The following is a 27145-nucleotide window of genomic DNA, read 5'->3' as shown; positions in this document are numbered from 1 at the left end:
GCACTTTTTTTTCCCTTTTTTTTTTTTTTTTTTAAATGTTCAACACTTTTTTGTATCAAGCAACTTCATAGCTATCCACAGTCTTTTGCGTGATTATAGAAAATTCAGCCCTTCTCCAATTAACTTCTAACATTTGCTTGTGGAAAGTGAGTTGTGTAGTTTTTTTTTCTTAATTATAGTAATAAAACATTTAATGAAAACAAAACAAGCCCAAGTTAGTAAAGGTGAAACAATGCCAATTTCACAATGAAAGAAACAAAATATCACGTGGGAGGTTGATCCAAATCATTCTTCCCTATGCAAGGATGCCCGAGCTGGTATCATATTGCAAACGTCACTAAACTAATAAACAGCATATTAGCATCTTTGTAGTGAAAACAAGGCAAACAAGTCAGAGAGGACTTGTTCACCTTTCTCTCTCTTTCTCTACGGTGTTTTTAGAATACACACCTGTTTGGCACAGACTGCTTGAGAAAACCTCCAGATCCTAACAGAACTCTAAAAGTTAAACCGTCCCCATCTGTCGCCGCAGAGCCCTACCCAGATGCACATTGAACGCCTCCTCTTTCTTATCCTTTCTCACAGCAGACTTGGCACTCATTCAAGAACTGTCAAAGCACACCTGCTAAATTAAGCCTGTTCTCATACTTAAACACATGCAGACACAGAGGCAAGTTCAGGAAGACATTGTGTTTGCACACATGCTCACACAGATGAATATAACAATAATACGTAGACTTTATGCTTTCCCGTTTAATTAATCTACCCCAATCTAGGGTGACTTTTATTTTTTTACTCTTATTGGGACTTAGCAGAAAACTTGACAAAGTTTTTTAGCTTCATCTCAAGTTTTTAGCTTCATGTTTTGTTCTTAAATTGTGCTTCATGTTTTGTGATTGGAGACCTCTCTCTCTCTCTCTCTCTCTCTCTCTCTCTCTCTCTCTCTCTCTCTCTCTCTCTCTCTCTCTCTCTCTCTCTCTCTCTCTCTCTCTCTCTCTCTCTCTCTCTCTCTCTCTCTCTCTCTCTCTCTCTCTCATCCATTTTGACCTCACTCTTATACGTCCATGTTTTTTAAAACGCTTATTAAAATTTCAAAATACACTTCATACTGGCCTTAAAACCAAACGTGATCTTTTGACACCCACCTGTTTTGACCCAAATAAACCCATCGTCTCACCTCTCTTGTGTCAGCCGCTGAGATACTCTAAATAGGTTGCCACTGTGAATTGGAGACAGATGGAAACGAAGCTTCCCCGCAGAGAGGTTCCCTTGCAGCTGTGTTGTGTATATGGTGCCAGGGAGTGATGACAGCATCGTGCGGGGACACCCAGGGACATAGACAGCGGCACCATCCGTTTTTCTCTCACACACTCTGCGGACTGCACAAAGGTGCAAAAAGCAGTGGTGTTAGCTCCAATGTCTGCTTGCAGGAATGTGAAAGTGGAAATTTAAGTGAAGAGACAAGTGGTAGATTATTGTAACACTCAACATTCAATCACATAGCATTGAAATTAAAACGGAGATAGTGTCGCTTAATGGGGCAATTTGGATTGTAGTGTATAGGCTAATTCTTGGCACGACCATGCTGACTGACCAAACACTCTAAAAACGGTTAAACCCCCCCCCCAAAAAACCAGATTGGGTCAAAAAGGGACAGAAATAACTCTGTGTTATTCGTTTAACTCAAACAGTTGGGTCAAATGAAAAACCCACGAAACAAACCAAAAAATTGGGTTGAATTGCACAACAAACACAGATGACTTGACTTGACCCCCTCGCCCCATTCCCCCCCCCGCCCCCCAAAAAAAGGCTTGTTTGATGATTTAATCTTTAATGATTTAATAATTTAATGATTTAAATTTGACCCAAATTTTTGGGTTAAATGTTGAAAAAAAATCTGGGCTATGTTTGTATTCTACAACCCAAAAAGTTGGGTTGAATAAATAATTCAAAAAGTTGGATTATTTATGTTTTTGAGCTATATAAAAAATAACTATAATAAAATGAATAAATAACCCAAAATGTTGGGTTATTTATTATTTAGGGTTAAATAAAGAACCCCAAAGTTGGGTTAATTTTTTCAGAAAATAAATACCCCCAAATATATGTCAAAGTTAAAGCGTTAATAGATTAATTAGTCACAGAAAAATGTTGCATTAATCAGGTATTAACGCATGTTAATCGCACTATTTTTTTGACCGCACTTGAGCCTTGAACGTAACCGCGGATGGTTACATTGAAGCCTGTGCAGGTCAGTGATTAGGTCAATGCACGGCATTTCCTATGCCTGTTGTTCCAAAATGAGCGGGGTGACTCCAGTTGGTGTGCTCGGTGGTAAATTTTACTTTAAAAAACACCCTGACGGGACTTTAGATAAAACAAAATTAATTTGCGTTAAATTAATAATTGCTGAATTGCACCGTTGATATGATGCTGTTACGTTTTGAGCAATACACGTGCATGCATGCAATTGCGTACATGCATTTAATCAATGTTTGCAAATGACATTCAGATGATAAAATGCGTTAATGTCGAAATATTACGTTATTTTGTATTGATTTTATAGACTTAGACTTAGACTTGACGTTATTGATCCCTTTGGATCTATTTTATTACGCGAATATGCAAGTAATTTAGCTGATTAATCGTAATTAATCAAAATTAAAATGTGTGATTAATCAGATTAAAAATTTTAATCGTTTGACAGTGAACTGTGACAGGACTACCACCAGTCACATGCAGGGGTTGGTTGGAAATGCTTGCCTGAGCTGAGATTTTGTTTTCTTTCCTGAAGAATATGTTTATTTTATTAGTGTGAGGTGTCTTGGACCATATTACCTGTGCTGCTTACATTTTTTTGCGGTGCACTAATGAGTTCTTATAAATGCACATTTTTGTACTGACAGTAAGAGGGAGGACAGGCTGATATGAAGAAAGTGAAAATGTCAGTATGCCCCTGTTCATTAGGGCTGTATTTTACACATAGAGAGGAGCCCAGGGATTACTTCTGTTTGATCTGCTTTGCATAAACCGATCCAATCTAACCCTTGCTTGTGAGGAAAAATCAATTAAATTCTCCGTAATTGGACTGACAGTGCACTCCAAGTAGAACAGAAGTCAATATTAAAGATGAAAAATGAAGCCAAAGGCCACCTCACTCCATTGATTTGCACTGAGAAGAGGCAGCTCCTAGATATTATTGCCACATAGGAATATGAGCTATTGAACTACATAATGTTGTTATTGTCTAAGCATTGAAATGGATGAGAGGCTGAGCGAGAGTATGCACTGACAGCTCCAATTAAAGTTCACTGATCTATATACAGAGCTGCCTTGTTTATTCTTTGTGAAAAGTCACTACGTTGCACAGTTGGCAACACGTCTGCATCGGTAGAAACCGCAGTCGACACATAACAAATGCAAGTAGGCTTAATCAAGATGCAATTACTGAAGAGGCGCAAAACACATTAAGTCTTTACGTATTGTACTATTTCCATAATGAAATGTACGACTACACAGTAAGCAAAAACACACTTATTGATGGCTACAAACATGAAAAAGGAGCAGCTTTCTTATTCAGTGATAAACGAAAAGATTGATGAAGCTGCAGTTGAAAGGTTGCATCAATGTTTTTAACCTCTAATACTCGTATTGCCAAGCCAACCACATTGATCTTTCATGTGTTTTACAATTTTCAGACAAAAGGTCCACTGGAAATCCAATGAATAATACATTTGACTTCACATGAAAGTTACTCTACTTGAGGAGGGAATCCGGCATGTTTCACAGTAACAACCACTTATCTTATAAGCATTTGCAAGGTCAATAGTTTTAGAAATGGCTACTCGGGATAGGCAAGGCAAGTTTATTTGTATAGCACATTTCATACACAAGGCAACTCAATGTGCTTTACACAAGTAAAAACAACACATAAGCATCAAGAAACAGTAGTTAACATTCAGAGGAAGAAAAATAAATGAAAATAGGTTACAAAATTTACTAAAAAGAACATACAATAACCATTTTAAAACATTATTCAACAAACTTTAAAACATTTAACATAAGGAAGTTTAAAATACTACTACTACTACTACTACTACTACTACTACTACTACTACTACTACTACTACTAATAATAATAATGATTGGGAAAAAAAAAAAAAAAAAAAAAAAGATGACCTGCCTGATAGATGGCCTGCTAGGATGTATTTCAGCAATAATAATAATAATAATAACAATAATAATAATAATAATAATAATAATAATAATAAGATACTACTACTACTACTAATACTACTACTACTACTACTACTACTAATAATAATAACTAGAGCTGCGTGTGTAACAATCCACAGTGTGGCACCACGCCACTGGGTGGCACCTCTTTATTTTTGTTGTGCACGTGCAATGGTTTTTTTCGTTTTCGTTTTGGATGTTATTGTTTTTGACGCTGTGGACAATCTGGACATGTAAGATTATTGTGACACGTGGTAGCGCCGAGGAACCCACTCCTTTTGAGTCACTTTTAATAAAATAAGCCTGTGGACTTCCAGATCTTCTGTTGTTCTCCATTTTTGCCTGGCTGGTTCACACCGCGCGTTACACACGCAGCTATAACGGGCCTTTGCACATCAGGATACTTGCACAATGGGGAGACAACAACCCTCTTATATATATATATTTTTTTTACCAGGCCTTATGTGTGGGCAAAGTTTAGTGAGTATTCGGCCAGGTTTAGACCCTCAAAAACAGCAGTTTTCCATTGTAAACAGTGCATTGCCATGCCAACAGCATGTGGTGAAATAAAACGTTTTTTGTTTTTTTATATATCTTTTCATCTTAAAGTTCTTTAGAAACATGCAAATTTTGAAGATGACCGGATAAAAAAAAAAAGAAAAAAGTTCTAGATTGCAATTTGAGCTCTAATGAGGACATCACTGAGTAGCATTGATTGGTAGCTCCCTGCTGAAGCAATAAATATTCCAACCTTTTAATAAGGAAAGCCTACAATTATAATTATTTTTAGCCTGAAAAAAAAATAACCCAAAACAAAACAAAGTCCAATGCCTATTACAAATGCAATCACCATTCCTGCAGAATGTTAATTAGTGAAAAATTACTGCCAACAAGGCTCCTTGGTCTGACAGGTGAGCTAAATGTCTATCATGAATATTGAAATCGGATACAAAAAGTGAAAATAGTCATTTTTAAGCTAAAAAATATGTAATTAAAGCCTGCCACAGTCAGTAGTGTGGAGACATGTTTTCTGCATGCTCGCTTCATCCGTCCTGTATTCATCTTATCTTATTCAGGTTGAAGCAAATGCTGACAGATGTGCACTAATCAGCAGACAGATGGACTGACCGACGATCAAAAGGTAGGCAGATGATCACATAGTTAGACGGCGCTTTGAAAAGGCACTTTGGCTAATTTTATAGACACGTCTAGTATTACCCAAGTTGTGTGTGTACTGGTTACAGGATAATTTTTTTTTACTACAAGGTTGCAGTTTTAGGAACAGTTGGTATTATAGAAAGTATACTAGATAAAACCACCTGGTGTCATCATCAGACTAAAAAATAATAATATGAATTGAGCAACCCATTTTGTGAGAACAAGAACAACATACAAATGCCACACACAAAGACTGAACCCGCAACCTCACTACTGAGAAGCAGATGTGCTAACCACTGTGATCGTGATGTAAAACTATCGTCCTCTTAATTTCTATTCCTATTAAACACAAATTTAATCAACAATGTCACTCAGAGGAGCACAGACCTCTGGCAAGGTCAATCAATGCTAAACATGTCTTTGATGGTTTAATTGGAAACTCGTAACGTGACAAAGCGATCCAAAAGCCACAATGAGCAAAACAAAACTACAATCAAAACACATTTATCAAAAATAAATAAATAAATCAAAGGTCATAAATAATTGACTAAGTAATGGGGATGAAAGCATAACCATTTGTCTGGCGTCTTTCGTCCTTTATGGACATAGATTGGTGCGTATTATTTCATGTTGTTATAAATACTCGCACAGTGAATTGCACTAAGACTGAGTGCCAATGTTATATTTACATTTTAATTGCTTGAAACCTTCCAAGAAATCCCTCTTGTCATGATATTGGAGCCCAGAAAAGCAAAGGAAAGCATGGTCCAATGTCAACTTGCCCACCGCCCGTCCCCTCCACCTCTTACCGTCCTCTCCTGCCTGTCAGCTTATCAGGACCCTGGCAGACACTGTGATCAGGGTTACCAAGCGCTGCCTGTATGTTTGTTTGCTTCTTATCCCACCTCGTGGCGTGGCATGCAGCGCACAGCGCCTCAAGCCCCTTAGCATACCCTGCATGGACGACAGAGATAAAACAAGCCAACAACAAAAAAAAAAAAAAAAAAACGGCACTAAAGATCAGCCGTCAGAGAAGCCGTAGACATCACCGGAGGAATCTGCGTGCCCTTCCCACAGGAGAGGAGACCAGTTGTAGACTCTTGAATGTCAGACTGGAAAGTTTAGAAAGCCAGCGACAGTGTGTGACTGCTATTCTTCCCTCGGGTGTGTCACTTCATTGTCTTTAAGCTGCTCCTTTCTGATTTACTCATACTTGCCCGCAGGTAATGATGCAGTAAAAAGTCTGATGGAAACAGCTGCCCACTAAGCTAGTTGGAGGATGGATGGTCTTTTGGGTTTGTAACACATCTGGTGCCTTCTGGCTGACAATTACAGATTTTTGTCAAATTATTTTCTAATTTCTTTTCAAAGATCCTGTCTGTGTCCCATAACAGGTGTCTGTAAACTATTGTGAGTGGAATGGGAAATACTAATGGGGAGCCGTCACAGATTGTTTTGGGGCTCTTGAAGAATTGCAAATTCTTCTTTGGTAAACAAAACATCTGTCAACCCATTCACGTTCCACCAATGGTCAAGGGCGAGATGTAGCCTACCCCAGCATGTTTTGGGTGAGAGGTGTGAACACCATGTACAACTCCTGAGCCAATCACAGGGAACCAACAGATATACAAACAGTATTGACGTTCACACCTATGGACAAGTTTGAGTCTTAAATGAAAGGATCTTTGTGCAGTTTGACTGCCAACTCTGGCCCAAAGCAGAACTGCAGCATCCCAACTGCGGAACATTAGCAGCCCATGCGTGCAGTGTCGTATGCTAGCTAACACCAGTGGCTAATGCTAGCACAACGCCACATGATAGGACGCGCATGATGTCACCCTCCACTACTCCACCCCTCCCCTCCCCAAAGAAACTGTGGAGTGTGCATTGTTGCACACTCTTCTATAAGGGGAAGATAAATGCTGATAGGTGCAGTCAGAGTCAAACAGGGCTCTTCGTGCTCAACTGGCCATTGGTGGAGCATGCATGATGTAGAAAAAGCTTTAATATTACCTTTTTAAATGGCACAATGCACCTTTCATCTGTTGAATTTTTTATTTTATTTTTTTTTGTTCTTATTCCTGTGGAAACCGCAAAACCCTTACACCAACTGGTAGACGTGCCCACGGTTAGCGCTAGCTAGCTGGTACAACACAACACAGATGGATTTAAGATTTGACAAAAGTGGGGTTCTGCCATTGTCCAGTGCAAAGTGAGAGATTCTGAATGGAGGTTGAAAGTAAGTTACTTTCAACAAAAAAGGAAAACCTTTCCGTAGACTGACGCGGCTGTTTCAGGGTGTTGGCCGCATACAGCTTTACTACATACTCATATGTTTTAATGTTAAAAAACAAAGAAGGAAAAGTAAACGTGATGCTTAGTAAAGCACATTAGACAACATATGGTGTAGATAAAACACTTTACAAGTTGATTACCGTAAAACAACTAGCGAGTTCGAATTTTGGGTGCAAGTCTGAGCTCTATTTGGCATGCTTCAATTTTTTTTTTTAATTATTATTTTTTTAAATTACAAACAGAGTTAAGGTTGCTTTTTGCTACCTTCTATGTATCATCCATCCTCTGAACCCCCCCCCCCCAAAAAAACAAACAAAAAAACAGCTAAATTTAAGCAACTGTGTATGGCCTAATATTGATGAAAACATAAACATAAACGAAGCCTAAACATCGGCTAGTGCCATCTTTGGTGGCTCTGTTGTGACATCTTGTGTTTGAAATAAGACGTAAGACTTTAAAAGTTCCCACATTAAAAGTGCCCAAGAGAGCATGTTGTGGCCCCCTTCGCCATTCAATCGAACATGGAATAAGTGCTTTTGCACCTTTAGCCAAATGCGGAAACGAGTTTCCGATTAGTCAGGTTAAAGTCGCAGGTGAGCTCAATCCTATCCCAGCTGACTTAAGTGGCATGGCAGAATACACTCTGGACAGATCGCCAACTGCAACTTTTCGGCTAAAAATCTTCATTTGTGTGTTTTCTTGTCTGCTTGTCAGGCAAAAAAAAAAAAAAAAAACATAACTTTTATGATTGTCATAATTAGAGCATGCTTGTCTTTGCGCTTCACTAAGACTTTTTGAAGCTTCTGAGAGGAGGTGCTTTATGTTTTCTCTGCGGAGTCTTGGAGGCAGGGGCAAAATGACAACAGGAACCCAGATCTGTCAGCTGATGCTTTTACGGGACAGCAAGTGTTTGAATTTCATCTGTGTTTATTAAGCCTAAACTATGAACATCAGTCCCTTCTAGATTATTCCAAAAAGTTTCTTCCCCACCCCAGTTGTCATAGCTACATGGATTACAGCTAAATTATCATTGGAAATATTGGACTCAATGTACTAATTGGCCATTACTGTCAAGTACAAACTCCCTGGAGAAACTGTTTCACCTTTTGAGCTCAAAATGACTGACAAGGACATTTGAAGCTGTTCACTGTGTCAAGCTATCCACCAGACAGAAAATAAGTCTGGCTGGTCTTTGCTGACTTTTTTGAGCAGCAAAATCTGCGCCCAGAACGGCGAAGGTCAGAGTCAGATGCAGGACAAAAGGTGCAATTCAAAGTGACAAATGGGCAGAAAGAATGAGATAGCGATTGTCGGGAGAAGAGAGGGAAACGGAAAGAGGGAGCGATGAGAGACAGCGCAGTGCCCGGCGGTAGCGGGGAAAGAGGAGGAGGCAGTGAGTAAATAGTCAGCGGCTCTAATAGGAATATCAAGCCAGTGAAAGGTAAACAGGCTTCTCCAGGCAGATACAAAGGGAATGTGGTGGCTTTGAGAGCGCTGGAGTGCCGGCACGCTGCTGTGGCACAATGATAATAGCCCCGGGCCTGCCTGCATCCCAGAGATAAGGCAGAGCACTGGCATGTGTCGCCCCTGATCCCAATTTCACAGTCAATATTCATCCAGCTCGACAAACAAGCACCATTTAAGATAAAAAATAAATATAGAGTCCTTCTGCTATTACCTCCTGTTTATAAATCTGCACACAGCGCCCGCTGCCTTTTAAACAGTAGCAAACACACAGCCCGCTACCCACACCCCCACCCCAGCCGTAGACTACCCCTCGCACCCCCCCTCCTCTTCTTTCCAGGCACTTCACTCCTCCCAATCCTCTCATCCTCATCTTCGCCGTCTTCCTGCACATCTGGGGATTTGCATTGCTTTGTCTTTAGTCTTCTCCGACTGCTGCAGGGGTGTGTGTCTTTATGTGTCTTCTCGTGAGGATGCGTGAGTTTTGCGTGCGCGCCAGATGGTCATTGAGATGGAAGGCTGTATATTGTAGATATCCTGATGACTGTGCCAGCTTTGATTGATGCCGGCTGTATATGTGTTTTTGTCTAGTGGAACCTTTGCCATAACACATGGTGTCAAGTTGATGTGTTTTCATACTGTATTATCTTCCCCTGACACAAATGGAAATCTTACATCGATACATTTTATTCATCAGACACTTGTAGCTATGTTACAAGGCAAACAACACACAAATTACTGACAATGTGAACATTACCGTTTGACTTCTGCAGAGGAAACGGCATGACAGAAGCTTCTACGTTTAGATACATGTGACGAAGACAGGATCCACTTGGTGTTTAGCTTAAAATATATTTCTTTTAAAAGTTAAAGAAAAAACGAATTTATCTTATCCTGCAGGAAGTTTGCCTCTAAAATAAGATTACATTCTGGATTTAACAACTCCCTATCTTGTATTGCAGGCCTTAAGCTGCATACGGCAGGCGGGCTGTGCTTTGATCACCATCTGCGACATTCCCAAAGAGAAATAAATCAAGATCTAAGCACAGCTGGATAACTTGTTTTATTTCTTTAGCTGGCGTGCGCTCCGAGTCACTGCCAAAATTAGTTTTTAGAGTTTTGCACCATGCAGTATTACAAAGAGTGTGAAGGGTGTAGAACCTAAGTCTGATGGGAGCCAGGACTGACATGTTGGTCACATCATCACAGCAGACTAAGATAAATGCAAGAATCTTACATCCATCTAGGTGCGAGATGGATGTGCACACGTAACAACAGCTGGGCACTTCCCTTAATCGTCAATTCCCATCTTTGACGATACCCACCTTGCAGCAAGTGCACAATGACATGAAGCCTTGGATAAATACATGGACTGAGCTCCAACTGTAGCGCGTTTACCTCCTTTGGTTGGGGTGAGTACATCGGCTACAGTCCCTCTCAGTCCGTGTATTTTTGCGAGCCTTTGCGTCATAAAGCATTCGCTGAATATAGGGAAGCACGTGCCAAAAGGTGGTCATCGACATTGACGGGAATTGACGATTTAACGGAAGTGCCCAGTTCTGGTCATAACTTGCAGGAATCCTGCCGCACACTGCCAAATTAAAACTTGATGCTTCCCCTTTAAAGGACTGTTTAAATTGCCTGACGTAAAATGAAGCACCGAAGGACCCCTTAGCTGTCTAACAATGTGCCTGATGTAAAATAAACGAACTGAACACTAAAGCAATACTTGCATAAATGTTGCAATAACAAAGAATTTAACAAGGAAAATATCATTGCACTCTGTAGTCACCTGAGCGATACAACAAGGTATAAGTGTTAGGACAGAGCCAGAAGTAGCGGCGTCAGCGAGGTGGCTGTCTGTCAGGTTCTCACGCCCAACTGACTGCGGAACGGATGCGGTGCGTTCTCCTTACGGCGGCCGTATGGACGCCGGAAGAATAGAGCGCATTCAAGTCTGCGTGTCAATTCACACCAGCTGCAGTGTGGTGCATCTGCAATGCGGAAGGTTTCCGCAAGCGTCCTGTTTTTAACGGATTCCGCATGCGGATTTTCATGAAGCTAAAGAAATTACACGAGCCGAACAGGAAGTCCGGTGTAGGCATCAAGATAAATCCGGTATAGTTTAAACATAAAACCATTTTTTAAACTCATTTTTTGGGGGGAAGGGAAGCTATCTAACATAGCATGATGAGTCGGACATTTAAAAGACAAAAAAAAACAAAAAAAAACAAGCTCAGAATAAATTAAACATTACAAAATAACAGTATTTAAACACAAAACCTACTTACCCATGGTAGAAGAGCCATGGTAGAAGTCCCAGAAATAATATCCAAAAAGCATATCGATGTGACAACAGGCAAAGTGGCTATTGTTTACAAATAGGACTCTATATACATGGTTGTTATCACGTGAACTCAACTCTCCAACATGAACAGCCGTGATCTTGTGGTCTGGTGGGTGCCGATTTCCGGACATGCACAACTCATACAACGCACGCGGTGTTAATAGCAGCTTGTGCGGATGCCGTACGGAAGACGCACCGAGTCCGTTCCGTGTGAATTCTGCGTTATTCGTGAAACGAGCATCCGCCATTGTCAGATTCAGAAGGTCCGTTGGTACTGACCCAGTTATTGATGATTACATTAACTGACGGAAATCCACTTCCGGCAATGCTTAGTCCATCAATTTTTTTAAGTTTCCCGTCATTTGTTAATCATCACCAACACAAGCGTCCGTCATTGACGTTTTGTCAGACATTTCGTCAATATGACCGGAATACCCAGCTCTACTTACAAGTGATTATCTTAGAAGCTCACCTGCTTCATCACATCCCATCAGTCATCCCTTCCTCATCTCTTTGGCCTTCTCCTGTCCTTCCTTTGTCTCTCCTTGTACGAACCTGTCCACGAATGACCAACTGGCCATATCCCTTTAAATCTGGCCGCGGCTGAGCCGCTGCCTCTGCGAGATTACTGCACACTCTCCGAGGCTCCACAGATGGGAGAGACAAGCTGAGTGCCAGCTGGCACAGGGACACCCACCATCCCCACTGGAAAATGGCCAACAGTCCGGGCTCTGTGGTCTCTGCTCGGCCCATTCACACTCCTGATCGTTACTTCTCCAACATTCTGCTCTAGCACGTCTCACACTCTCTCCATTTGGCCATTTTTCTCTTCCTCTTTCTCACTCCTATATGTAATCAACATATTTTCACTAAAGAAAAGAAAGCATAATACCACCAACAATATTAAAATAGGCAAGGCAACTTTATTTCTTAAGCTCATTTCATTCTCAAAGCATTTCAATGTGCTTCACACAAGAGATCAAAAGAACGTACATTGACAAAAATTCATATTTATATTTGGAAGATTTTCAGACATTCAGCAGCAAAGGAAATAAATCAAAAGCACTTTTCTAAAATTACTAAAATACCGTGTTGTGAAATTGATTTTAAAAATGCTTAAAATACCTTAATCAAAGGAATGGGGATTTAAAAACATTTACAGTTGAGGCAACTTAATGTATTCCATTTGTGTGCAGCATAACAGCTAAATGCTGCTTCACCATGTTTGCTTTGAAACCTGGGCTTCACTAATTGACCTGAGTCTGCAGACCTCAGAGCCCTACTAGGTTTATATTCCGTTAGCATGTCTTTAATAGTGATCTTTGAAAGGTCCTAATTATGTATGTATGAAATAAAAATAACTCCACTTTATTCAGCCTCTGTCAATGACGCTATGACAGTCATGATTGCTAGTTTTTTTTTTTTTTTGTGCCATTGATATTAACTTTATACTTCCAGCTCCTGGATACAAAGAACTTCACGCAGACTATACATCATTATTCTTGCAGATTTATATATTTATTTATTTTTTATCTGTCACCTGCATTCCAGGACATTTTCAACACAATGTAATACATCTTGATGACGGTGACTATAATGGTGAAGACACCAACATTGTTGAATGATGAGAACAATAATGCGATATGAAAATGTGTTGCCCATCTTTATGTATGACTGCATCCTGTTTAAGTGTACTGAGCATCACCGAACAGTTTTAGGTGGCTTAAAGTTGATGTGCAGAAACTTCCCTCCCCGGCCTTCTGCTGGACCACCTGCTGGGCACTGCCATGATTGCACAGTGAGATTGCTGTGCTAGATTACTGTGACCCGGTGGACCCCCTCCAGATGGATACACACACACACACATACGCACACGCGTACTACACTACACTAGCACCTGGCAATACTGTATATTTAAATACACTACACAGTATACTGGAGACAACCATGTGTGTTGATTACACATTTTGTAATACAAGTCATGCATTACATATCAGTCATAGAAAAAATATGCTCAAACAGTGAAATTCTTCATGTAGTTCATTGGGTGGCGCTTAATAGATGACAGATGCACCTAATTAAATGAAGTCTACGTGCATATTCTTAAGAATATAGAACTATCATTAGTATATGCACCTGCAATGTCTAATTGAAGCTCAATTTACAAGAAAATGGTAAAATAGCTTTAAGAGGTCAAAATAAGCTACATGATGCAAAAAGAAAAGAAAATTACTTTTCTGCTGCTGGTGAAAACAAACCACAGAAGATCTGATAAAACTGGGACAGTCCTGAAATCGAAATTGCAGCACGGGGGAAGATAAAATGAATTGATGAGGATGAAGAAATGTCCGGCAGATAGAATGTGGAGTCAGCAGCTCTGCCACACGCATGCAAAGATTGGGCCATACAAACTGCTCTAGTATGGCATTTTCTTTTGAATTATTATTATTATTATTATTATTATTATTATTATTAGTTACACTCCAAGTGCTTATTTATTTATTTATTTATTTATTTATTTATTTGATCTGATTCAATATATATGAAGCAATCAAAACTATTGTATTATAAAAATGAGGTAGTATTTGAATGTACCGATTGCACCTATACATTCTGGTATAGTCAAACTTTCACGTGAGAATTGGCTGCATGTCTCACCTGCTTTACTTTCTGTCTTTGTCTTTTTCGAGTCACTGTCCCCACAAAATGGTGACCGCCAGCTTTGACTTCTCTGTCATTTGACCGCCATCAGTTAACTCATTTGCTCCCAAAGACGTATTTCTACGTTGTTTATTTATTTATTTACTTTATTTTATTTTTTTGCTAGCGCATACAGAAGGTTTGATGCAGCCTCTGAACTGAAGAGAGTGCTTGAAGCAATGGTGGTTATTACAAAAACGGACAGCAGGTGGCAGCAGAGTATAAGAAATCAACCAGGGCCATGTTGCAAAAAGCTCTTTTCCCCACTGTGTTAAACAGATTTGTGAATAATAATTAAAACTTTGCTTCATTCAAATGCTAACTGCTGCAAAACGGAAAGAGATAGAAATATACTTTTTTTTTTCCTGAATCTAAACTTTCTTTTGGTAGGTTTCATGTTTTTATAGTAATAGAACACAATAGTCTGTGGGCCTTGGAAAATCAGTCAAAATCCAGTAAAACGGCCGGGATCGAAGGGGGTTGCTTCAGTCAAAATGAATGAGAGTGGGAGTGAATGATTTAAAAAAAGTTTTGGTATTGGACATACCAAAAGCATCAAGGTCCACGAGTAAATGCATGTTGTTGCTGTTTGGCTTCCACACAAAAAAAGAGGGTTGTCACGTTGTGTGAATATGCTAAATTAAGCTACAGCTGCAAATGTATGCGCTTGTATTGGATCTAATTATCTGGAGCAGGTGTAGTGACCCATGAGTGACTGTTGTTTTTGGTTTTTTCAAACTATTATTTCATGTTTGTACTATTATGAACTAAACCGGGCAGCCATGAGCAGAAAACATTAGAATATTCTAATGAGACACATCACTGCCTATTCAGAATGAAGTGAAGAGGATGAGTGTAACAGAGGAGGAAGTAAACTGACATGACACGCATCACTTTGCATCACGTTTGATGGACTGTCATTACGCTTCACATCCAACCGCACGTCTCTTTATACCAGACTGTGAACGTCACATGATATCAGTAAAACTGAGAAGGTAACTTAAGGCCCTAGCCCACCCCACCGCCTCTCTCTCCCCCAATGCCCCACGACATCACCCCCCCCCCCCCCCCCTCCACCATGCGTCTCCTCTCCTGTCATGTTTGCAGGAGCGAGAGCTGTGGAGGGTGGCACTCTGATGGCGTGAAGCCAGATGGCAGCCACAAGGCAGGCGGCGTGGCACCGAGAAATGAAGTGCGCGCGCGCGCACACACGCCCGCACACAATCACCCGCTCGTGCTTTCGCTCCTTAATGAAGGGCTATGAATTATTCATCACGCACACGCAAACACACGTACGCTGCCTCTCGCAGGGCACATACACAGCTCCTGTCAGCAACAGAAGGCTCAGCGACTTCTCTCTATTTTATTATCATTTCTCCAGGCATTTTCCTTGCTTGTAAAGGAATACCAGGTGGTGCTCTAGCCCTCCTCCCAAACTACCAACCCCTCCTCCTACCACCATCCCATTTCCTTCTCGCACCCAGTCTGACTGAGTCATTGACTCTTCTTCCTATAACCGACGTCTTTGGGATGGACGTTCGGAAAATGCAGACCAATGAAATGGATGTTGGAGGGCAGCCATCAGAAAGGTGACATTCCAAGGAGAATACTTTATGAGGAAATGCATTCCAGGACTCAGTTTCCTTTTCAGACCTGACACGTCTCAAGGATACTTATTGTTGACTCATTTACTGCATTTGTCGTATGGTTGAACTCAACTACATTTATAAAGCACTTTAAAACAACCCTTGCTGCATACAAAGTGATGTACATGAAGTAAAAATCAGCCATATGATGACAAAGGTGGTCCAAACAAAAATATCACAAAAGAAACAAGTAATTAAAATTAAAATAATATCAGTAAATTAATCACAGAAAATACAGCAAACGCCATAAAACACTCAAGCAAATACAATTATTTTCTTAAGATGGAACTCGGGGGTAGAAAATTCTATGAAAACAACAGGGGCCTCAAAATTGAACCCTGTGGAACACCATACGACAGGAGCGGGACTGTCAAATGTCTAGTTTAAACTGCTGGGTATCAATTCTAATTTCCTTAATCGATTTGATTCGATTCGATTCACAAGAGTTCAGTTTGATTTAATTTTGATTCATTTTAATTCAATCCACTTGTCATTACTGCGCTCTCAGTGCATTGTTTCTCTTTCAGCCCTGGTCTGATTGGAGGGGCGTGTCTGCAAGCTGCTGCTCGTTCATGCGCACCTATTTAAAAGCTGAGAGCTGCAGTCACTCCTTGTCAGAGTATTGACCTTGCTACGTCCTTGTCAAAGAGCATTATTCTGACCTAAATTCTAGTTTCTAGTCTTGTATTTTGATTTGTGTATTCACATGAGTTGTTATCCGTAGTTTTGTGTTTGTGTCTCTCCGGCCTTGTGTCAGTTTGTTTCTTCACGTGTTGAGTCATTTAAATTCTGTAGTTATATGTTTGTTTCCTCAGCTTGTGCCTGAGTGATTGTTTCTCCTTGCATTGGTATTTGCCACGTCGCCATTAGTTTATTCCACTTTTGATACCATTTTGATTCTTTTGTTATTTCCTCACGTAGTGCGTGCGGTTTTGTAGCCTACAGGTGCATTTTGGTTTTGAGCTTTCCTGGCTGTGTACAGCATTACTTTGTTTTCTCTGCTGGCTTTGACCAGCACTTTATGTTTAGTATTATCGTTCTGTAAAATAAACTTTTGTAAACCACACACCTTCGTGCATCTGCAATTTTGGGATCCACCTTCCGGGACTACCGGAGAGCATAACACCAATATCGATTAATTAGGAACATCAAATTCTTCTTAAATATCAAGGACATGATAATAATAAATTAATGAACTAGCGTGTTATAATCACTTAAGTATTACACGTACATTGATATCAGCATCACATAATTCAAGTTAAATAATTGTAAATATAATTTAATACGATTCTGAATTAATGTCAGGTCTTTCATAAATGTAAGAAAATACTTTTAAATTCCTGTGAACAATACATTTCAAGAAAACAATATAATACAAAACAAATTCGGCCTTCAAAATTCTATTTTCTGATGAATTTATGGGAAATGGAGATCTTAAAATTATTCATTGATGGTTTTATGAATTAATATTGGAAAGGAAAATCAATTTGATAGATTATTACATTTTTTTAAACTCCACCATGATCTGCACTATCTTTGTTGATGTCTTATCTCGGTACATTTAATTTGGATCCTCGTGTACAATTAGCCAGTCTGATCCCATTCAAAGCATGGCCCATTCACTCCGTCCTCAGAGCTGAGCAGTGTAAAGTGACTGTCACATTTATGATGGGTGGAAAGATGAAAAGCTGCCCTTGCTGTCAGGGAGGTTCAAGGTAACAAAAGAGATGTGAAGGGGAAGGAGGGTGGGTTTGGTGTTACAAGGGGGAGGACCAGAGCTCTCTAGGGAGAGATAAGGATAAGTGAGTCTGATAAAGTGTTCATGTATGAGAGGAGTGATGGAGGGTTAAAAAAAAAAAAAAAAAAAAGAACGAAAGAGGAGAGTGACGGGAGGAGAGGGACAGGTTCTGCTCCTCTGCTAAAGGTCGCCAGCCTCCCCAGTGAGGTTGAGTGGTATTTGAACCTCACTACTGGTGGTGCTATTGTGCATTCTCATTTGTGTGCGTGTGTGGGGGTGTGTGTGTGTGTGTGTGCACATTTGGCTGCAGACGCGGAATTTCAGAGTGCATTATTTAAGAGCCCACAACTGAGAAGATACTATAAAACTGTACAACGACCAGTCATCGCAACATTAGGAGCACATATAAACACATGTAAGCACTGCAGTATATTGTTACGCAAGATATTACGATTAAAATTATTTGACTGCCACTGTAGAGTACTACAAGTATTAATTTAACTAAGTGTTTATTATTTGGATTGTAATTTGCAGTGTTGAAGAACTTTGCTTTTTCATTGTGATAGCTGATATTTTGTAATCTCTCCTTATAGAAGTGCCAACAGTTGTTATGAGGCACATCAGTCCCTTGTATTTTGCAAAAGTGGTCATCATGTTGTGGCTTGTTGGTGCACATAAAAGCACAATGGAGGTTTGTCAGTTTGTTTTTTGCAACATTGACAATTGGAAGGTAAATACACGCAATTTATAATTGTAATGGAAACTAATAAAATTCAACATTGGAAAAAATATTTTTGTTCATGAAATAAAATAAAAATGTGAATACTTAGACAAATCTATAACTAACTGAAATTACTCCTTACGTGTATAAAACTAAGTAAATATTCAAAGTTTTGCAGTTCTTTTGTATGTCTTCTTAGGGTCAAACAGTTGTTTGCGAATTGTAGTTCATTTTACATTATTTCACAATGCTTGGTGACTTTTTTTTAGTATCATGCATTCGCCTAATACTTTGTTTATAATAACAATAATAATAATAAAAATAATAATGACAATAATAACTAACAATAATAATAATAATAATAATAAGAAACTAAAACAAAGCATATTTGGGGAAAATAAATAAATAAATAAATAAATCAATAAACCTTGTCTAAAAACTCCCTGAAAGTGGCTTATTTTAAAAATCAAAATGAAATAAAAAACTAGTTCCTATTTTCATGATCTATGTTTTGTTTGGTTCAGTTTTGGTCGGTCCTGTTTTCCTTGTGTCTCCCTTTCTCATCAAGTTTGATCATGTTCACCTGTGCTTGTCATCCTGGTCCCTCGTGTCATCCAATCAGCTCCCTCAGCCACATGCGCCTTGTTCAAGTTTCTCTCTGTGTCTTGTTATTAATATGTGTATTTATTAGTTTGTTGCTTTTTTTTTTTCCAGTCCTTGTTGGTTTATTTTCGATGTCATGTCCACGTCCTGCCGTGTCATTGTTTGCTACGTCGTTTGTTTGTGACTCTTGTTGTCGGACATTGTTTGCTGTATTTGTTATTTAATTAGATGACTTATTCTGAGCATATACCTCGTCTCTCCTCCCTGCGTTTGGGTCTTCAACCCCACCTAAATGTGACAACTATGGGGAAAAATCCAAAACTAATATTTGCATCAAGAAGAAAAATTTGTGAAGATTTATCATTAAGTGCTTTTCATTATTTTGATTCCTCATTCAAAAAGGCTTCCACCAAAATAATAAACAATATAAACAAATGTTATTCAATACAATATTTCATCACACAAAAGGGAAAAATTGGTTTGTGTATTATCTATGGCATGCACTCTCCTTGTTTGTCAACTTGATGTGGTAAAAAAACAAAAAAAACACTGCAGTGTGATTTTTGTGCAAGATGGTGTCATTGTTCTTGCTTCTTTATTTCTGTCAAAGTGAGTGTGACTAATTTTCAGAGACACCAAAATGGAGGCTTATGTGAGCAAGCATACGGAGTGAGTGTGTGCGGGTGCGTGAGTATGTGTGTGTAGCTCCAGGAGGCACTACAAATGATGTTTAAGTGTAGAGTGATGTTGATGGAGTGAGACAAGGAGGAAGGGCAGAGGAGGCTGCAGTCCTTATCACCTGGGCCTCGCTCCTGCGCACATGACTCACCAGCGGACACTCGTTCTATTACCGCGCCAGTCAATAGATCTTTGGTGTGATTGGTTACAATTGAGTCCTCAAGAGGAGCAGAAAAACTCTGTGACACGCTTGTCTCATCAAGCTACCTCACATCCATGTCTTTTGTAACCGCGTAATGACAGCAAATATGGTGGATTGAGTGTGTGTAACTTGAGTACATTCATTGGAGATTAATTTCATGAGATATCTTAATTGTTATCTATTAAATATCAATAATAGCAGAATGTAAACTTGTATACAAGTGCATAGGGCAAAGATCAATTAAAATTTGCGAGAACTTAACTTGGTCTGAGTCCACCATTTAAAGATAACCAACAGAGGGCTTTTAGAAACATGCTATGAAATGTTTTCAATCATTTGACAGTTTTGAGATTACACTTTTGTCAGAATATCAGCTCAACTCAACTTTAGTTATATCGCTATATATATATATATTTAAATATTCTTTGGTGAGTAAATGTTTGTTTATAGAAAAAAAAACTTGGCAAAATCTGTACCTAGTTTTTTATTAATTACAGAAAATGTGATAATGTACATTATTAACTCATTCAATATTATTGTTTTGTATTTACAGTGTATGTTACATGTGTCAAACTCAAGGCCCGGGGGGCAGTTCTAGCCCACAACAGCAATTTATGTGGCCCGCGAAAGAAAATCTTGTGCATGTTTCTTGCAAATTTTCTCCAATTTTGACAGCACTGAGATAACATATTACAAACATTTTTTGTTCTCAATCCCCCTTCAACATAAAATAATAAAATAGAAGAAAAAACAATTACCTACTGGTTTCTGATTTCCAAAACTAGTTCTCAATGAATTTGTTGTGTAGGCTATATGTGGAAAATATAAGGTGACTTCACAATCATAACGGCCCTCCCAGGAAAACTGCAATATCAACATGACAAAAATGACCCCTTGTAGGCCTATAGCCTATATCACATGTAAAATTGTTATGAATAATACGGGCATGGCTGCTCAACAAAATCCCACAAAAATGCAGGATATTATACAAAAATGTCCATTTTGGTGCTGTGATCGTTCAACAGCATGATGACATTTTAAAAATGTGGTTCATGATTAGTCTCACGGGTGAGTACCACTTTTTGTGCACTATCCTTCGAAAGGCTTAATTTAAGTAAAAGACGGCGTTTACTCTGAACATCAATAGTAATGACCGAGAGACTTCAACCTGCATTGCTGAAATGATTTTTAAATAAAAGTTATTTACAAGTATTGGACTTAAACTCCTTTTTTTTTTCTAGTGTATGTTGTTCAAAAAATCACTTTGTAGTTCAATTTTAAAGGGCATGATCCCATGCCATTAACATAAACAACAAATCTCCCTTCTGTATTATAATCGCTACTGGAAATGGAAGTGTCGTTTACAAGTTCATTTCCTCAACAGAATGTGAGCTTGGCCTCACGCTGGGTGGGAAATGTTTCATTTAGCATCAGGGGACATGGGACAAAACAAAACAAGAGTTTTGAGATTTACCAGCCTTTTCTTGGAATTAGATCAAAGTCATGTCCATCGAACATGTGTTCGGGGGGGTGCTTTAAGCTGCTGGTTGCACAGCTACAGACCCTGTAAGGGGTCGGGGCCTTCCTCCCTGTCTATCCTAAATGGCTATGTAATTGCAGGGCTGCCGCTTGCGAGCCCCTGCTGTGTGGGGATGAAAGCTTGACTGGCTCAATCATGACCCCTTGATCCTGCCTCTCATTGTGTCCTTTTTCATGAGCTTTCCGTCTTTCTTCTCCTCCCTGTTGCCTCTTAACCCGGCTCTGTCACTCACTCCATCTCACTGTCCCACTCCCAAACAAATACTGTAAACACTCCCACAGACTGCATATACATTTCACTCGGCGGTAAATACTCGAATGTCCGACTGAGCATGGCTGCTGCTGCTCTGGCCAGTTTTGTCAATGGGATGCTCAACAGGGTCCGTTCTACGCCTCAACAGTGATGTGGAAATAAGGAGCTGATACTGAATGTTTTGGCCCAGTATGGTGTTCCTCGACAAGTAAATACAGGATTTCAATCTGTCTTCATTATTACGCTACATATACTCATATCATAACAGGAGGGATCCTCTATATTAGTGACATTTAGACAAATCTCTCCCCTTACATTTTGATCTATGAGATGAGTTGACGTCAGAACCACACTAGTGATTTTTCCAGCTTATACAGTACATTTGAGTAAGCCTAATTTGTAAGTGATCAGTACGAACCGCAACTGTGTTGAGTTGTCAGTATCAAAGCGTGCAGAGTCATTTTCGCCTTTTTCACTGTCTTTGAAAATCCAGCGACTATATGGAGCCATCTTAAATATGGTGCACTTTGGTAGCGGCTAGCTGCTAGCCGGTAACGCTGCTAGCTGCTAATGCTGGAGCCACCACTAAATGCTAGCAATACAATAATAATAATAATAATAATACAATGTCAGCGTAATATAGTATTTTTTTTCCACCCCCTTTTAGTGTCCTTAAGTTGTGCTTTACCTTGTTTTCAGCACGTGTTGTTGACCTTGATGGCAACAGTTTGTGATGTTGCCATCAACATGTACACAGGTAAATGAGTTAAGTCCGCCGTTCCACCTAAGAGAGAGAAGGCACAACCTAATTATTAATTTATTTATTCTTCTTTTGATTTCTATTGTGGTGATAGACAGTTTTCTAAATGTAACACAACCAGTTTTGTTCCTCTTTTTGTGTGTCAGCTTCAGGTCACTTCTTCATTGGTTATCGTTCCCATTTAAGTCACAGTAACGGAGCCAATAACTAGGCCGAACTCGGTGTTGATAACTCACATGATTTGCAAGAGGAAATCATCAACAACTTAAAAATGTCAATTATAAGCGCAAACCTTTTTTTTTTTTTTTTTTTAATTCTCAAATTGGCTTAATTTGCTTTATGTTTATATATCGGTTTAAGATCAGACAAGTTAAACATTATGACATTGCACTACAGACATGTATTATGTCACAAACAAAACCACAGTTATCATTTGAAGATGTTCACAACCAGATGAATGAACAGATGCATCAAAAGACATATGACGCTTTGTGAGATTATTTTCTCTCTCTAGTAGTCACTGCCATTACATTGCCTTAATGTTGTGCTTTTCACTTCAAAGTTCCTAGGGTTTTCAAAGAAATTAATATTCATGTGTGCAGCTTGGCTTTACAGCAGCTGTTCACATAATTACAGAGGGGGGAAAGTGTGAAATTAATTTTAAATCTAATGTAAATTATAGTGATTGGCAGAGCTGCGCTAATCGTCATGTACAAAGAAAATATGCACGCCTCAAGCTTTTTCATATGCAAGCAGAGCTGCACTGATAAACAGAGGCTCGTTTAATAAACGAATACAGTTAGTTGCAGGTAAAAGTCTGTGAAGCCTTTGGGTGGCTTTCTGCATAAATTGGTCATGAAATGTGATCTGATCTTCATCAAGTCACAACAAAAGACAAGCAATTCTGCTTAAGCTAATACCACACCAACAATTATATGTTTTCATGTTTTTATTGAACACAAAATGTAAACAATTCAAATCCGATGTGGCAGTCCTGGCTAAAATTGTTTACACTGCTAATGCGAGCTTTGTATTGTTGCCATTTTGTTAAAGCTGGACAGCGTTCGCTGTGATGATTTATCACAAATATGCATCTTCATCTTCATAATTGCTTATAATAATAAATAGCGTTTGAGAATCGCGTACGCTAGTGAGGGGTGCGTTTGGTCAGACCCGAGGGTGGGGGGGACGCATTAGTGAACTGAGGCTACTTTCAAACCTTGCTCACGGGTTTAAAACTGCAAACTCCCTTTCATCGGTAAAAATCTTTCGCCTGGATTCATACACGCCACAGACCTTGACTTTTTCAAAAATAATTTTGGTAACATTCTGGATCCAGCCCTCTAAAGTCTGTGTCAACTCTATTCCAGCTTCTCATTGACTCGCCTAATACCCTTGGTGTTAAGTGTCTGTTTGTTTGAGATATGCTGTGAATTTTAAGGAAAAGGAACGAAGACTATGAGAGGGAAGAGTGAGCGAGACATCTTTTACTGACTTAATGTGAGTCTGCGTGTTTGCTAAAGGGATCATACAGTAAATCTCTTGAGACGCACCAGTGCAGTAGGTGACAGGCACCCAACCCTAAATTTTAACTTTATTCACTTAATCCTATGTCTGGGTGATGATGTTTTGGCTTGGAAATGGCAATTCAACAACATACATATTTACATATATCGAACGGCATCTGGGGGTATCCTGTAGTTGCCTCCACCCAAATTAAAACAAAGAGGGCCAAAAGATATTTTCCAATTCAGCAGATGTGAGTCATTTCATCTTGTGATTCAAATGAGTTTGGTGTTTTGTGTGAACAGATGTCCGTACCCCGCCTCCTTTATCAACATTAGCTGATTGGGTTTTAGCATGCAGCTTGCCGCGCCTCTGCCTCACAGGTACTAACACACTAATCTGCCTCTGCACAGCTGTGCAGCCCGGTGGAGGAGGGCGGAGTGGAGAAAGCAAGAGTAGGATGGGGAAGGGCTGCGAGGGATGGAGAAAATGATGAGGAGGGAGGAAAGGGAGCGGGAGGGAGGGTGAGCGATGGCGAGTGGCCTGGAGACAGGATGCAGATGAGACGGAGAGACAATTGGAGGAAAACAGATGCCAACGGAAAAAAAGAAAATATACAATGGAAAAAGTGAGGCAAACAAAGGAGAAAAGTGTGAAAAGTAAAATGAATTCACAAGTGAGACACTGTGCGGACAAAGCTATTAGTCAATATGTCCATTACATTTACAAGAACTGAAAATGAACACGTCTTTCCTTGCAGCTTTCACAGCTTTCGACACGTATTTGGAAGTTATTAAACTCGCTGTCAGTTTTCACATGAAATCCGACATTGATATTGGCCAGTCAGTCACACCAAAGAATGCCTTTCGGAACTTTCGGAAATTTTCTCATCAGGGTACGTTCAACATCGTAAACGCTGGTTTTAATTATTCCTTGCGACAAGCAATATTGTACTGTCGGCAACCATTTAAAATGTTTGGCGAATTTCTTTACGACCTTGAATGAACTCTGACGAAAAATCAATATTCCATACCCTCGCAAACACTCGTGAATTTTTGATGCTCAGTAGGAACCGGGCTTAAGTTCCCCCCGCCAAAAAAAAAAAAGTAAAAAAATAAAATTGATGCAAAGAAAGACAACATTGCGCTAGCAAGAAAGAACCTATCCTTAACATTGCACTCATCAAAGTTGCTTTGTGGAGTTTGCCACTTTTTTACTCGTGACCTCTGGCCTAAAGTGTGCAACCTCTGTGCCAAACTCATGCAAGGTGCTGTGTGAACACTCAACTCAGCTCAACATGACATGCTCTCAAATAAACTCTTCATTTTTCAGTTTTCTTGGCGTCTGAGCTGACGTTTGGCCTGAGCTCAAAGCCGCCATCTTGTTTTTTTTTTTTTTTTTTTTTCTCCATTTCCATCCCAAATAGTCAGGGCTCTTTGTACATGTTTGTGCCATTTTTCAAAGATCAATGTTCTTAATTCAAACGCAAGTGCAGTTCTCAGCAGGGCTTCAATGCATTGACTCACCGATTGTTTGCTCAGGCGATGAGGTCAGGAACCGGGTTATGGCTGTTGGATAGCTTGAAGAGTTGATACATAAACAATACTGATCCGTTAGGCTTGAAAGTGCAGAATGTCAAACAACAGTCAAATAATGCTTAAAAAACCTTAAGGCCCACCTAGCTAATTGTCTCCCCTGCCACACACACACACATGCAACCAGACCTAAGGCAGCCATCTTGCTTTTAACCTTTATTTATTTTTGCTTTTAACCTTTGTACCCTAGCAGGAAGTGCAGACTAAATGTAGTAGCCATACCTGGCCAATGGGGGCATACTAAACAGAAATGACCACACTATGGTCAAGACTTCAAAAACAAAGCAGAACTAACACAAAGGTACGACTTCTATGCTTGCTTATTTCAGCTTAACTAATCTTAACTTCTATACGAATTCAATAAGTTCTTAATTGCATTTTCTTCAGAAATAATGGGTCCAATAGCACCCATCTGGGCATTGGTGGAGCATGAATGATGTTGAAAAAACTTTAGAATTACCTTTTTGAATTTACACAAGGCACCTATAAGGAAAAAAATAAAATAAAAAAAAATAAATAAATATATATATATATATATATATATATATATATATATATATATATATATATATATATATATTCTAATAATAATAATAAAAATAAAAACAGTCATCATAGCCTTATTGTAAGGTATTGGGAACTTTTGCAGTCTGCTGATACTAGCTATGGATTCATAAATCAACAACAATCTTACATTGAGTAAGTCCTCCTTGGCAATAGTTGGCGCTATAGTGCGGCAGTTTGGCGAATCGTAATCTGCATCTGAAAGGTCTTTGTTCACGTTTTTTACATATCAAAACTACTGCACTCTAAAAAGAGAATTGTTGAACCGATTTAAGATTACAAATTGACCAACTTAAAAAAATTATTCAATTGGTAACACAATTGAATTGAATTAATCAAAAGTGAATATATTAAATTAGATTTATTGAGTTCATTAAACTTAATATATTCACTTGTATTAAGTTAATCCAAAAATTAATCCAAAGTGAATATATTAAATTTAACAAACTCATAATTAATTTAACTTAATATATTCACTTTGGATTAAAATAATTCAATTGTGTGGTACCAGTTGAAACATTTTTTTTAAGTTGGTCACCAATTCAATTTGTAATCTAAAATTGGTTCAACAATTGTCTTTTTAGAGTGTAGAGGTATCGGTGACTATTCGTATCGGTCTAAAAAAACAGTGGTATTGAACATTCCTAGTCCAAATCATCCAATTACTGTACACTTAATTGGTCCAAAAATGGTTACTTATATACTATATCTGTGTATCCACCATTATTTACTACAAGTACAAAGTATGCACTGTATATATTTTTGGTGACATTGTTGTCGTGTCGAACAATTTTTCCATGTAAAATATGTGACCTAGAGTATTAGCTTCATGTTATTTCCCAAAGCTGTGAAGTTTTTGTGGTGAGAGTACTGACTTCCGGCTGGCTATGTTGCAGACCACAGAGGTTTGTAGTCAAATCCACCCTGTGGCCTCGCACTTTCTGCTCTAATAGCACATGCGCGTGCAGGTGCTCCACGTGTGTCACGCCGCAATTTGAATGCAGCTTTGTGCTCTTCTCCTTACTGTCCTGAAATCCACTCTGCCCAATCGACTCCTCTGAACTCAACTGTCGGATGTTTTTGTGTGTTGTGCATGGTGAAGCTGCGCGTCTGTTTTTGTCTGCGTGGGTGCGTGCGTGC

At 39.2% G+C, this 27145-nt stretch overlaps 1 protein-coding gene across 1 annotated transcript in view; it reads right to left on the bottom strand.

Moving 5' to 3' along the window:
- Positions 1 to 25513, bottom strand: part of cbfa2t3 (CBFA2/RUNX1 partner transcriptional co-repressor 3) — an 85522-nt gene extending 60009 nt beyond the window's left edge. Inside the window, exons 1-2 of the mRNA XM_077519464.1 lie at positions 25373 to 25513; positions 22269 to 22364 (exon numbers count right to left, since the gene is read on the bottom strand). The gene's annotated coding sequence lies outside the window, so the exon portion shown is untranslated. The remainder of the gene's footprint in view (positions 1 to 22268; positions 22365 to 25372) is intronic.
- Between the last annotated feature and the right edge of the window lie 1632 nt (positions 25514 to 27145).

Source organism: Festucalex cinctus, chromosome 4 (genome assembly GCF_051991245.1).
Source record: "Festucalex cinctus isolate MCC-2025b chromosome 4, RoL_Fcin_1.0, whole genome shotgun sequence".
NCBI classification, from domain to species: domain Eukaryota; kingdom Metazoa; phylum Chordata; class Actinopteri; order Syngnathiformes; family Syngnathidae; genus Festucalex; species Festucalex cinctus.
This window is presented reverse-complemented; position numbering and strand designations above follow the sequence as displayed.